Raw genomic sequence first — 14,854 nt, 5'->3', positions numbered from 1 at the left:
TCATCAGGTCGCGGGTCATCGATCGTTTTGCATGAAAAATTTAACGTTCTCGCATGAACATTAATTTACTCTAAATGTTGTTTATATCTCTTCCCGCAGTGAATAAACACGTTTTAAGCCCTCGAAGTGAGCATTTGGGCCTTTTTAAGTCACTTTTAACCATGAGACAAATCTTGAGTTTTGGCTCCTTAGAAGCATGAAAATGACGATAAAGATGCTCATTTTATCTCCAAAAGTGATGATCCACCTCTGAAAGTCAGAATTAGTTGAAAGATGGAAGGTTTTAAAACGGACCATTTTGGTCATCTCAGAGCAATTTCATCAGGTCGCGAGCCATCGATCGTTTTGCATGAAAAATTGAACGTTCTCACATGAACAATAATTTACTCTAAATGTTGTTTATATCTCTTCCCGCAGTGAATAAACACGTTTTAAGCCCTCGAAGTGAGCATTTGGGTCCTTTTAAGTCACTTTTACCCATGAGCCAAATCTTGAGTTTTGGCTCCCTAGAAGCATGAAAATGACTATAAAGATGCTAATTTTAGCTCCAAAAGTGATGATCCACCTCTGGGAGTAAAAATTAGTTGAAAGATGAACATTTTCAAAATGGACCATTTTGGTCATCTCAGAGCAATTTCATCAGGTCGCGGGTCATCGATCGTTTTGCATGAACAATTGAACGTTCTTGCATGAACATTAATTTACTCTAAATGTTGTTTATATCTCTTCCCGCAGTGAATAAACACGTTTTAAGCCCTCGAAGTGAGCATTTGGGTCCTTTTAATTCACTTTTAACCATGAGCCAAATCTTGAGTTTTGGCTCCTTAGAAGCATGAAAATGACGATAAAGATGCTCATTTTATCTCCAAAAGTGATGATCCACCTCTGAAAGTCAGAATTAGTTGAAAGATGGAAGGTTTTAAAACGGACCATTTTGGTCATCTCAGAGCAATTTCATCAGGTCGCGGGTCATCGATCGTTTTGCATGAAAAAGTTGAACGTTCTCGCATGAACATTAATTTACTCTAAATGTTGTTTATATCTCTTCCCGCAGTGAAGAAACATGTTTTAAGCCCTCGAAGTGAGCATTTGGGCCTTTTTAAGTTACTTTTAACCATGAGCCAAATCTTGAGTTTTGGCTCACTAGAAGCATGAAAATGACTATAAAGATGCTCATTTTAGCTCCAAAAGTGATGATCCACCTCTGAGAGTAAAAATTAGTTGAAAGATGAACATTTTCAAAACGGACCATTTTGGTCATCTCAGAGCAATTTCATCAGGTCGCGGGTCATCGATCGTTTTGCATGAAAAATTGAACGTTATTGCATGAACAATAATTTACTCTAAATGTTGTTTATATCTCTTCCCGCAGTGAATAAACACGTTTTAAGCCCTCGAAGTGAGCATTTGGGTCCTTTTAAGTCACTTTTACCCATGAGCCAAATCTTGAGTTTTGGCTCACTAGAAGCATGAAAATGACTATAAAGATGCTCGTTTTAGCTCCAAAAGTGATGATCCACCTCTGAGAGTAAAAATTAGTTGAAAGATGAACATTTTCAAAACGGACCATTTTGGTCATCTCAGAGCAATTTCATCAGGTCGCGGGTCAACGATCGTTTTGCATGAAAAATTGAACGTTCTCGCATGAACATTATTTTACTCTAAATGTTGTTTATATCTCTTCCCGCAGTGAATAAACACGTTTTAAGCCCTCAAAGTGAGCATTTGGGCCTTTTTAAGTCACTTTTAACCATGAGCCAAATCTTGAGTTTTGGCTCCCTAGAAGCATGAAAATGACGATAAAGATGCTCATTTTATATCCAAAAGTGATGATCCACCTCTGAGAGTCAAAATTAGTTGAAAGATGAAAATTTTCAAAACGGATCATTTTGGTCATCTCGGAGCACTTTCATCAGGTCGCGGGTCATCGATCGTTTTGCATGAAAAATTGAACGTTCTTGCATGAACATTAATTTACTCTAAATGTTGTTTATATCTCTTCCCGCAGTGAATAAACACGTTTTAAGCCCTCGAAGTGAGCATTTGGGCCTTTTTAAGTCACTTTGAACCATGAGCCAAATCTTGAGTTTTGGCTCCCTAGAAGCATGAAAATGACGACAAAGATGCTCATTTTAACTCCAAAAGTGATGATCCACCTGTGAGAGTCAAAATTAGTTGAAAGATGAAAATTTTCAAACCGGACCATTTTGGTCATCTCGGAGCAATTTCATCAGGTCATCGATCGTTTTGCATGAAAAATTGAACTTTCTTGCATGAACATTAATTTACTTTAAATGTTGTTTATTACTCTTTCCGCAGTGAATAAATACGTTTTAAGCCCTCGAAGTGAGCATTTGGGTCCTTTTAAGTCACTTTTAACCATGAGCCAAATCTTGAGTTTTGGCTCCCTAGAAGCATGAAAATGACGATAAAGATGCTAATTTTATCTCCAAAAGTGATGATACACCTCTGAGAGTCAAAATTAGTTGAAAGATGAACATTTTCAAAACGGACTATTTTGGTCATCTCAGAGCAATTTCATCAGGTCGCGGGTCATCGATCGTTTTGCATGAAAAATTGAACGTTCTCGCATGAACATTAATTTACTCTAAATGTTGTTTATATCTCTTCCCGCAGTGAAGAAACATGTTTTAAGCCCTCGAAGTGAGCATTTGGGCCTTTTTAAGTTACTTTTAACCATGAGCCAAATCTTGAGTTTTGGCTCCCTAGAAGCATGAAAATGACTATAAAGATGCTCATTTTAGCTCCAAAAGTGATGATCCACCTCTGAGAGTAAAAATTAGTTGAAAGATGAACATTTTCAAAACGGACCATTTTGGTCATCTCAGAGCAATTTCATCAGGTCGGGGTCATCGATCGTTTTGCATGAAAAATTGAACATTCTTGCATGAACATTAATTTACTCTAAATGTTGTTTATATCTCTTCCCGCAGTGAATAAACACGTTTTAAGCCCTCGAAGAGAGCATTTGGGTCCTTTTAATTCACTTTTAACCATGAGACAAATCTTGAGTTTTGGCTCCTTAGAAGCATGAAAATGACGATAAAGATGCTCATTTTATCTCCAAAAGTGATGATCCACCTCTGAAAGTCAGAATTAGTTGAAAGATGGTATGTTTTAAAACGGACCTTTTTGGTCATCTCAGAGCAATTTCATCAGGTCGCGGGTCATCGATCGTTTTGCATGAAAAATTGAACGTTCTCACATGAACAATAATTTACTCTAAATGTTGTTTATATCTCTTCCCGCAGTGAATAAACACGTTTTAAGCCCTCGAAGTGAGCATTTGGATCCTTTTAAGTCACTTTTACCCATGAGCCAAATCTTGAGTTTTGGCTCCCTAGAAGCATGAAAATGACTATAAAGATGCTCATTTCAGCTCCAAAAGTGATGATCCACCTCTGGGAGTAAAAATTAGTTGAAAGATGAACATTTTCAAAATGGACCATTTTGGTCATCTCAGAGCAATTTCATCAGGTCGCGGGTCATCGATAGTTTTGCATGAAAAATTGAACGTTCTTGCATGTACATTAATTTACTCTAAATGTTGTTTATATCTCTTCCTGCAGTGAATAAACACGTTTTAAGCGCTCGAAGAGAGCATTTGGGTCCTTTTAATTCACTTTTAACCATGAGCCAAATCTTGAGTTTTGGCTCCTTAGAAGCATGAAAATGACGATAAAGATGCTCATTTTATCTCCAAAAGTGATGATCCACCTCTGAAAGTCAGAATTAGTTGAAAGATGGAAGGTTTTAAAACGGACCATTTTGGTCATCTCAGAGCAATTTTATCAGGTCGCGAGTCATCGATCGTTTTGCATGAAAACTTGAACGTTCTTGCATTAACAATAATTTACTCTAAATGTTGTTTATATCTCTTCCCGCAGTGAATAAATACGTTTTAAGCCCTCGAAGTGAGCATTTGGGTCCTTTTAAGTCACTTTTACCCATGAGCCAAATCTTGAGTTTTGGCTCCCTAGAAGCATGAAAATGACTATAAAGATGCTCGTTTTAGCTCCAAAAGTGATGATCCACCTCTGAGAGTAAAAATTAGTTGAAAGATGAACATTTTCAAAACGGACCATTTTGGTCATCTCAGAGCAATTTCATCAGGTCGCGGGTCAACGATCGTTTTGCATGAAAAATTGAACGTTCTCGCATGAACATTATTTTACTCTAAATGTTGTTTATATCTCTTCCCGCAGTGAATAAACACGTTTTAAGCCCTCGAAGTGAGCATTTGGGCCTTTTTAAGTCACTTTTTACCATGAGCCAAATCTTGAGTTTTGGCTCCCTAGAAGCATGAAAATGACAATAAAGATGCTCATTTTATCTCCAAAAGTGATGATACACCTCTGAGAGTCAAAATTAGTTGAAAGATGAACATTTTCAAAACGGACTATTTTGGTCATCTCAGAGCAATTTCATCAGGTCGCGGGTCATCGATCGTTTTGCATGAAAAATTTAACAATCTCGCATGAACATTAATTTACTCTAAATGTTGTTTATATCTCTTCCCGCAGTGAATAAACACGTTTTAAGCCCTCGAAGTGAGCATTTGGGTCCTTTTAATTCACTTTTAACCATGAGACAAATCTTGAGTTTTGGCTCCTTAGAAGCATGAAAATGACGATAAAGATGCTCATTTTATCTCCAAAAGTGATGATCCACCTCTGAAAGTCAGAATTAGTTGAAAGATGGAATGTTTTAAAACGAACCATTTTGGTCATCTCAGAGCAATTTCATCAGGTCGTGGGTCATCGATCGTTTTGCATGAAAAATTGAACGTTCTCACATGAACAATAATTTACTCTAAATGTTGTTTATATCTCTTCCCGCAGTGAATAAACACGTTTTAAGCCCTCGAAGTGAGCATTTGGGTCCTTTTAAGTCACTTTTACCCATGAGCCAAATCTTGAGTTTTGGCTCCCTAGAAGCATGAAAATGACTATAAAGATGCTCATTTTAGCTCCAAAAGTGATGATCCACCTCTGGGAGTAAAAATTAGTTGAAAGATGAACATTTTCAAAATGGACCATTTTGGTCATCTCAGAGCAATTTCATCAGGTCGCGGGTCATCGATAGTTTTGCATGAAAAATTGAACGTTCTTGCATGTACATTAATTTACTCTAAATGTTGTTTATATCTCTTCCCGCAGTGAATAAACACGTTTTAAGCCCTCGAAGAGAGCATTTGGGTCCTTTTAATTCACTTTTAACCATGAGCCAAATCTTGAGTTTTGGCTCCTTAGAAGCATGAAAATGACGATAAAGATGCTCATTTTATCTCCAAAAGTGATGATCCACCTCTGAAAGTCAGAATTAGTTGAAAGATGGAAGGTTTTAAACGGACCATTTTGGTCATCTCAGAGCAATTTCATCAGGTCGCGAGTCATCGATCGTTTTGCATGAAAACTTGAACGTTCTTGCATTAACAATAATTTACTCTAAATGTTGTTTATATCTCTTCCCGCAGTGAATAAACACGTTTTAAGCCCTCGAAGTGAGCATTTGGGCCATTTTAAGTCACTTTTAACCATGAGCCAAATCTTGAGTTTTGGCTCCCTAGAAGCATGAAAATGACGACAAAGATGCTCATTTTAACTCCAAAAGTGATGATCCACCTGTGAGAGTCAAAATTAGTTGAAAGATGAAAATTTTCAAAACGGACCATTTTGGTCATCTCGGAGCAATTTCATCAGGTCATCGATCGTTTTGCATGAAAAATTGAACTTTCTTGCATTAACATTAATTTACTTTAAATGTTGTTTATTACTCTTTCCGCAGTGAATAAATACGTTTTAAGCCCTCGAAGTGAGCATTTGGGTACTTTTAAGTCACTTTTAACCATGAGCCAAATCTTGAGTTTTGGCTCCCTAGAAGCATGAAAATGACGATAAAGATGCTCATTTTATCTCCAAAAGTGATGATACACCTCTGAGAGTCAAAATTAGTTGAAAGATGAACATTTTCAAAACTGACTATTTTGGTCATCTCAGAGCAATTTCATCAGGTCGCGGGGTCATCGATCGTTTTGCATGAAAAATTGAACGTTCTCGCATGAACATTAATTTACTCTAAATGTTGTTTATATCTCTTCCCGCAGTGAATAAACACGTTTTAAGCCCTCGAAGTGAGCATTTGGGCCTTTTTAAGTCACTTTTAACCATGAGCCAAATCTTGAGTTTTGGCTCCCTAGAAGCATGAAAATGACGATAAAGATGCTCATTTTATATCCAAAACTGATGTTCCACCTCTGAGAGTCAAAATTAGTTGAAAGATGAAAATTTTCAAAACGGACCATTTTGGTCATCTCGGAGCAATTTCGCGGGTCATCGATCGTTTTGCATGAAAAATTGAACGTTCTTGCATGAACATTAATTTACTCTAAATGTTGTTTATATCTCTTCCTGCAGTGAATAAACATGTTTTAAGCCCTCAAAGTGAGCATTTGGGCCTTTTTAAGTCACTTTTAACCATGAGCCAAATCTTGAGTTTTGGCTCCCTAGAAGTATGAAAATGACGATAAAGATGCTCATTTTATCTCCAAAAGTGATGATCCACCTTCGAGAGTCAAAATTAGTTGAAAGATGAACATTTTCAAAACTGACTATTTCGGTCATCTCAGAGCAATTTCATCAGGTCGCGGGTCATCGATCGTTTTGCATGAAAAATTGAACGTTCTCGCATGAACAATAATTTACTCTAAATGTTGTTTATATCTCTTCCCGCAGTGACTAAACACGTTTTAAGCCCTCGAAGTGAGCATTTGGGTCCTTTTAAGTCACTTTTACCCATGAGCCAAATCTTGAGTTTTGGCTCCCTAGAAGCATGAAAATGACGATAAAGATGCTCATTTTATCTCCAAAAGTGATGATCCACCTCTGAGAGTCAAAATTAGTTGAAAGATGAACATTTTCTTAACGGACTATTTCGGTCATCTCAGAGCAATTTCATCAGGTCGCGGGTCATCGATCGTTTTGCATGAAAAATTGAACGTTCTCGCATGAACATTAATTTACTCTAAATGTTGTTTATATCTCTTCCCGCAGTGAAGAAACATGTTTTAAGCCCTCGAAGTGAGCATTTGGGCCTTTTTAAGTTACTTTTAACCATGAGCCAAATCTTGAGTTTTGGCTCCCTAGAAGCATGAAAATGACTATAAAGATGCTCATTTTAGCTCCAAAAGTGATGATCCACCTCTGGGAGTAAAAATTAGTTGAAAGATGAACATTTTCAAAATGGACCATTTTGGTCATCTCAGAGCAATTTCATCAGGTCGGGGTCATCGATCGTTTTGCATGAAAAATTGAACGTTCTTGCATGAACATTAATTTACTCTAAATGTTGTTTATATCTCTTCCCGCAGTGAATAAACACGTTTTAAGCCCTCGAAGAGAGCATTTGGGTCCTTTTAATTCACTTTTAACCATGAGCCAAATCTTGAGTTTTGGCTCCTTAGAAGCATGAAAATGACGATAAAGATGCTCATTTTATCTCCAAAAGTGATGATCCACCTCTGAAAGTCAGAATTAGTTGAAAGATGGAAGGTTTTAAAACGGACCATTTTGGTCATCTCAGAGCAATTTCATCAGGTCGCGGGTCATCGATCGTTTTGCATGAAAAATTGAACGTTCTTGCATGAACAATAATTTACTCTAAATGTTGTTTATATCTCTTCCCGCAGTGAATAAACACGTTTTAAGCCCTCGAAGTGAGCATTTGGGTCCTTTTAAGTCACTTTTACCCATGAGCCAAATCTTGAGTTTTGGCTCCCTAGAAGCATGAAAATGACTATAAAGATGCTCGTTTTAGCTCCAAAAGTGATGATCCACCTCTGAGAGTAAAAATTAGTTGAAAGATGAACATTTTCAAAACGGACCATTTTGGTCATCTCAGAGCAATTTCATCAGGTCGCGGGTCAACGATCGTTTTGCATGAAAAATTGAACGTTCTCACATGAACATTATTTTACTCTAAATGTTGTTTATATCTCTTCCCGCAGTGAATAAACACGTTTTAATCCCTCGAAGTGAGCATTTGGGCCTTTTTAAGTCACTTTTTACCATGAGCCAAATCTTGAGTTTTGGCTCCCTAGAAGCATGAAAATGACAATAAAGATGCTCATTTTATCTCCAAAAGTGATGATACACCTCTGAGAGTCAAAATTAGTTGAAAGATGAACATTTTCAAAATGGACTATTTTGGTCATCTCAGAGCAATTTCATCAGGTCGCGGGTCATCGATCGTTTTGCATGAAAAATTTAACGTTCTCGCATGAACATTAATTTACTCTAAATGTTGTTTATATCTCTTCCCACAGTGAATAAACACGTTTTAAGCCCTCGAAGTGAGCATTTGGGTCCTTTTAATTCACTTTTAACCATGAGACAAATCTTGAGTTTTGGCTCCTTAGAAGCATGAAAATGACGATAAAGATGCTCATTTTATCTCCAAAAGTGATGATCCACCTCTGAAAGTCAGAATTAGTTGAAAGATGGAAGGTTTTAAAACAGACCATTTTGGTCATCTCAGAGCAATTTCATCAGGTCGCGGGTCATCGATCGTTTTGCATGAAAAATTGAACGTTCTCACATGAACAATAATTTACTCTAAATGTTGTTTATATCTCTTCCCGCAGTGAATAAACACGTTTTAAGCCCTCGAAGTGAGCATTTGGGTCCTTTTAAGTCACTTTTACCCATGAGCCAAATCTTGAGTTTTGGCTCCCTAGAAGCATGAAAATGACTATAAAGATGCTCATTTTAGCTCCAAAAGTGATGATCCACCTCTGGGAGTAAAAATTAGTTGAAAGATGAACATTTTCAAAATGGACCATTTTGGTCATCTCAGAGCAATTTCATCAGGTCGCGGGTCATCGATCGTTTTGCATGAAAAATTGAACGTTCTTGCATGTACATTAATTTACTCTAAATGTTGTTTATATCTCTTCCCGCAGTGAATAAACACGTTTTAAGCCCTCGAAGAGAGCATTTGGGTCCTTTTAATTCACTTTTAACCATGAGCCAAATCTTGAGTTTTGGCTCCTTAGAAGCATGAAAATGACGATAAAGATGCTCATTTTATCTCCAAAAGTGATGATCCACCTCTGAAAGTCAGAATTAGTTGAAAGATGGAAGGTTTTAAAACGGACCATTTTGGTCATCTCAGAGCAATTTCATCAGGTCGCGGGTCATCGATCGTTTTGCATGAAAAAATTGAACGTTCTTGCATGAACAATAATTTACTCTAAATGTTGTTTATATCTCTTCCTGCAGTGAATAAACACGTTTTAAGCCCTCGAAGTGAGCATTTGGGTCCTTTTAAGTCACTTTTACCCATGAGCCAAATCTTGAGTTTTGGCTCCCTAGAAGCATGAAAATGACTATAAAGATGCTCGTTTTAGCTCCAAAAGTGATGATCCACCTCTGAGAGTAAAAATTAGTTGAAAGATGAACATTTTCAAAACGGACCATTTTGGTCATCTCAGAGCAATTTCATCAGGTCGCGGGTCAACGATCGTTTTGCATGAAAAATTGAACGTTCTCACATGAACATTATTTTACTCTAAATGTTGTTTATATCTCTTCCCGCAGTGAATAAACACGTTTTAATCCCTCGAAGTGAGCATTTGGGCCTTTTTAAGTCACTTTTTACCATGAGCCAAATCTTGAGTTTTGGCTCCCTAGAAGCATGAAAATGACAATAAAGATGCTCATTTTATCTCCAAAAGTGATGATACACCTCTGAGAGTCAAAATTAGTTGAAAGATGAACATTTTCAAAACGGACTATTTTGGTCATCTCAGAGCAATTTCATCAGGTCGCGGGTCATCGATCGTTTTGCATGAAAAATTTAACGTTCTCGCATGAACATTATTTTACTCTAAATGTTGTTTATATCTCTTCCCGCAGTGAATAAACACGTTTTAATCCCTCGAAGTGAGCATTTGGGCCTTTTTAAGTCACTTTTTACCATGAGCCAAATCTTGAGTTTTGGCTCCCTAGAAGCATGAAAATGACTATAAAGATGCTCATTTTAGCTCCAAAAGTGATGATCCACCTCTGGGAGTAAAAATTAGTTGAAAGATGAACATTTTCAAAATGGACCATTTTGGTCATCTCAGAGCAATTTCATCAGGTCGGGGTCATCGATCGTTTTGCATGAAAAATTGAACGTTCTTGCATGAACATTAATTTACTCTAAATGTTGTTTATATCTCTTCCCGCAGTGAATAAACACGTTTTAAGCCCTCGAAGAGAGCATTTGGGTCCTTTTAATTCACTTTTAACCATGAGCCAAATCTTGAGTTTTGGCTCCTTAGAAGCATGAAAATGACGATAAAGATGCTCATTTTATCTCCAAAAGTGATGATCCACCTCTGAAAGTCAGAATTAGTTGAAAGATGGAAGGTTTTAAAACGGACCATTTTGGTCATCTCAGAGCAATTTCATCAGGTCGCGGGTCATCGATCGTTTTGCATGAAAAATTGAACGTTCTTGCATGAACAATAATTTACTCTAAATGTTGTTTATATCTCTTCCCGCAGTGAATAAACACGTTTTAAGCCCTCGAAGTGAGCATTTGGGTCCTTTTAAGTCACTTTTACCCATGAGCCAAATCTTGAGTTTTGGCTCCCTAGAAGCATGAAAATGACTATAAAGATGCTCGTTTTAGCTCCAAAAGTGATGATCCACCTCTGAGAGTAAAAATTAGTTGAAAGATGAACATTTTCAAAACGGACCATTTTGGTCATCTCAGAGCAATTTCATCAGGTCGCGGGTCAACGATCGTTTTGCATGAAAAATTGAACGTTCTCACATGAACATTATTTTACTCTAAATGTTGTTTATATCTCTTCCCGCAGTGAATAAACACGTTTTAATCCCTCGAAGTGAGCATTTGGGCCTTTTTAAGTCACTTTTTACCATGAGCCAAATCTTGAGTTTTGGCTCCCTAGAAGCATGAAAATGACAATAAAGATGCTCATTTTATCTCCAAAAGTGATGATACACCTCTGAGAGTCAAAATTAGTTGAAAGATGAACATTTTCAAAACGGACTATTTTGGTCATCTCAGAGCAATTTCATCAGGTCGCGGGTCATCGATCGTTTTGCATGAAAAATTTAACGTTCTCGCATGAACATTAATTTACTCTAAATGTTGTTTATATCTCTTCCCACAGTGAATAAACACGTTTTAAGCCCTCGAAGTGAGCATTTGGGTCCTTTTAATTCACTTTTAACCATGAGACAAATCTTGAGTTTTGGCTCCTTAGAAGCATGAAAATGACGATAAAGATGCTCATTTTATCTCCAAAAGTGATGATCCACCTCTGAAAGTCAGAATTAGTTGAAAGATGGAAGGTTTTAAAACAGACCATTTTGGTCATCTCAGAGCAATTTCATCAGGTCGCGGGTCATCGATCGTTTTGCATGAAAAATTGAACGTTCTCACATGAACAATAATTTACTCTAAATGTTGTTTATATCTCTTCCCGCAGTGAATAAACACGTTTTAAGCCCTCGAAGTGAGCATTTGGGTCCTTTTAAGTCACTTTTACCCATGAGCCAAATCTTGAGTTTTGGCTCCCTAGAAGCATGAAAATGACTATAAAGATGCTCATTTTAGCTCCAAAAGTGATGATCCACCTCTGGGAGTAAAAATTAGTTGAAAGATGAACATTTTCAAAATGGACCATTTTGGTCATCTCAGAGCAATTTCATCAGGTCGCGGGTCATCGATCGTTTTGCATGAAAAATTGAACGTTCTTGCATGTACATTAATTTACTCTAAATGTTGTTTATATCTCTTCCCGCAGTGAATAAACACGTTTTAAGCCCTCGAAGAGAGCATTTGGGTCCTTTTAATTCACTTTTAACCATGAGCCAAATCTTGAGTTTTGGCTCCTTAGAAGCATGAAAATGACGATAAAGATGCTCATTTTATCTCCAAAAGTGATGATCCACCTCTGAAAGTCAGAATTAGTTGAAAGATGGAAGGTTTTAAAACGGACCATTTTGGTCATCTCAGAGCAATTTCATCAGGTCGCGAGTCATCGATCGTTTTGCATGAAAAATTGAACGTTCTCGCATTAACAATAATTTACTCTAAATGTTGTTTATATCTCTTCCCGCAGTGAATAAACACGTTTTAAGCCCTCGAAGTGAGCATTTGGGCCATTTTAAGTCACTTTTAACCATGAGCCAAATCTTGAGTTTTGGCTCCCTAGAAGCATGAAAATGACGACAAAGATGCTCATTTTAACTCCAAAAGTGATGATCCACCTGTGAGAGTCAAAATTAGTTGAAAGATGAAAATTTTCAAAACGGACCATTTTGGTCATCTCGGAGCAATTTCATCAGGTCATCGATCGTTTTGCATGAAAAATTGAACTTTCTTGCATGAACATTAATTTACTTTAAATGTTGTTTATTACTCTTTCCGCAGTGAATAAATACGTTTTAAGCCCTCGAAGTGAGCATTTGGGTACTTTTAAGTCACTTTTAACCATGAGCCAAATCTTGAGTTTTGGCTCCCTAGAAGTATGAAAATGACGATAAAGATGCTCATTTTATCTCCAAAAGTGATGATCCACCTTCGAGAGTCAAAATTAGTTGAAAGATGAACATTTTCAAAACTGACTATTTCGGTCATCTCAGAGCAATTTCATCAGGTCGCGGGTCATCGATCGTTTTGCATGAAAAATTGAACGTTCTCGCATGAACAATAATTTACTCTAAATGTTGTTTATATCTCTTCCTGCAGTGAAGAAACATGTTTTAAGCCCTCGAAGTGAGCATTTGGGCCTTTTTAAGTTACTTTTAACCATGAGCCAAATCTTGAGTTTTGGCTCCCTAGAAGCATGAAAATGACTATAAAGATGCTCATTTTAGCTCCAAAAGTGATGATCCACCTCTGGGAGTAAAAATTAGTTGAAAGATGAACATTTTCAAAATGGACCATTTTGGTCATCTCAGAGCAATTTCATCAGGTCGGGGTCATCGATCGTTTTGCATGAAAAATTGAACGTTCTTGCATGAACATTAATTTACTCTAAATGTTGTTTATATCTCTTCCCGCAGTGAATAAACACGTTTTAAGCCCTCGAAGAGAGCATTTGGGTCCTTTTAATTCACTTTTAACCATGAGCCAAATCTTGAGTTTTGGCTCCTTAGAAGCATGAAAATGACGATAAAGATGCTCATTTTATCTCCAAAAGTGATGATCCACCTCTGAAAGTCAGAATTAGTTGAAAGATGGAAGGTTTTAAAACGGACCATTTTGGTCATCTCAGAGCAATTTCATCAGGTCGCGGGTCATCGATCGTTTTGCATGAAAAATTGAACGTTCTTGCATGAACAATAATTTACTCTAAATGTTGTTTATATCTCTTCCCGCAGTGAATAAACACGTTTTAAGCCCTCGAAGTGAGCATTTGGGTCCTTTTAAGTCACTTTTACCCATGAGCCAAATCTTGAGTTTTGGCTCCCTAGAAGCATGAAAATGACTATAAAGATGCTCGTTTTAGCTCCAAAAGTGATGATCCACCTCTGAGAGTAAAAATTAGTTGAAAGATGAACATTTTCAAAACGGACCATTTTGGTCATCTCAGAGCAATTTCATCAGGTCGCGGGTCAACGATCGTTTTGCATGAAAAATTGAACGTTCTCACATGAACATTATTTTACTCTAAATGTTGTTTATATCTCTTCCCGCAGTGAATAAACACGTTTTAATCCCTCGAAGTGAGCATTTGGGCCTTTTTAAGTCACTTTTTACCATGAGCCAAATCTTGAGTTTTGGCTCCCTAGAAGCATGAAAATGACAATAAAGATGCTCATTTTATCTCCAAAAGTGATGATACACCTCTGAGAGTCAAAATTAGTTGAAAGATGAACATTTTCAAAACGGACTATTTTGGTCATCTCAGAGCAATTTCATCAGGTCGCGGGTCATCGATCGTTTTGCATGAAAAATTTAACGTTCTCGCATGAACATTAATTTACTCTAAATGTTGTTTATATCTCTTCCCACAGTGAATAAACACGTTTTAAGCCCTCGAAGTGAGCATTTGGGTCCTTTTAATTCACTTTTAACCATGAGACAAATCTTGAGTTTTGGCTCCTTAGAAGCATGAAAATGACGATAAAGATGCTCATTTTATCTCCAAAAGTGATGATCCACCTCTGAAAGTCAGAATTAGTTGAAAGATGGAAGGTTTTAAAACAGACCATTTTGGTCATCTCAGAGCAATTTCATCAGGTCGCGGGTCATCGATCGTTTTGCATGAAAAATTGAACGTTCTCACATGAACAATAATTTACTCTAAATGTTGTTTATATCTCTTCCCGCAGTGAATAAACACGTTTTAAGCCCTCGAAGTGAGCATTTGGGTCCTTTTAAGTCACTTTTACCCATGAGCCAAATCTTGAGTTTTGGCTCCCTAGAAGCATGAAAATGACTATAAAGATGCTCATTTTAGCTCCAAAAGTGATGATCCACCTCTGGGAGTAAAAATTAGTTGAAAGATGAACATTTTCAAAATGGACCATTTTGGTCATATCAGAGCAATTTCATCAGGTCGCGGGTCATCGATCGTTTTGCATGAAAAATTGAACGTTCTTGCATGTACATTAATTTACTCTAAATGTTGTTTATATCTCTTCCCGCAGTGAATAAACACGTTTTAAGCCCTCGAAGAGAGCATTTGGGTCCTTTTAATTCACTTTTAACCATGAGCCAAATCTTGAGTTTTGGCTCCTTAGAAGCATGAAAATGACGATAAAGATGCTCATTTTATCTCCAAAAGTGATGATCCACCTCTGAAAGT

The sequence above is a fragment of the Lissotriton helveticus genome, chromosome 2_1 (genome assembly GCF_964261635.1).
Source record: "Lissotriton helveticus chromosome 2_1, aLisHel1.1, whole genome shotgun sequence".
NCBI classification, from domain to species: domain Eukaryota; kingdom Metazoa; phylum Chordata; class Amphibia; order Caudata; family Salamandridae; genus Lissotriton; species Lissotriton helveticus.
Note: the sequence above shows the minus strand (reverse complement) of the source record.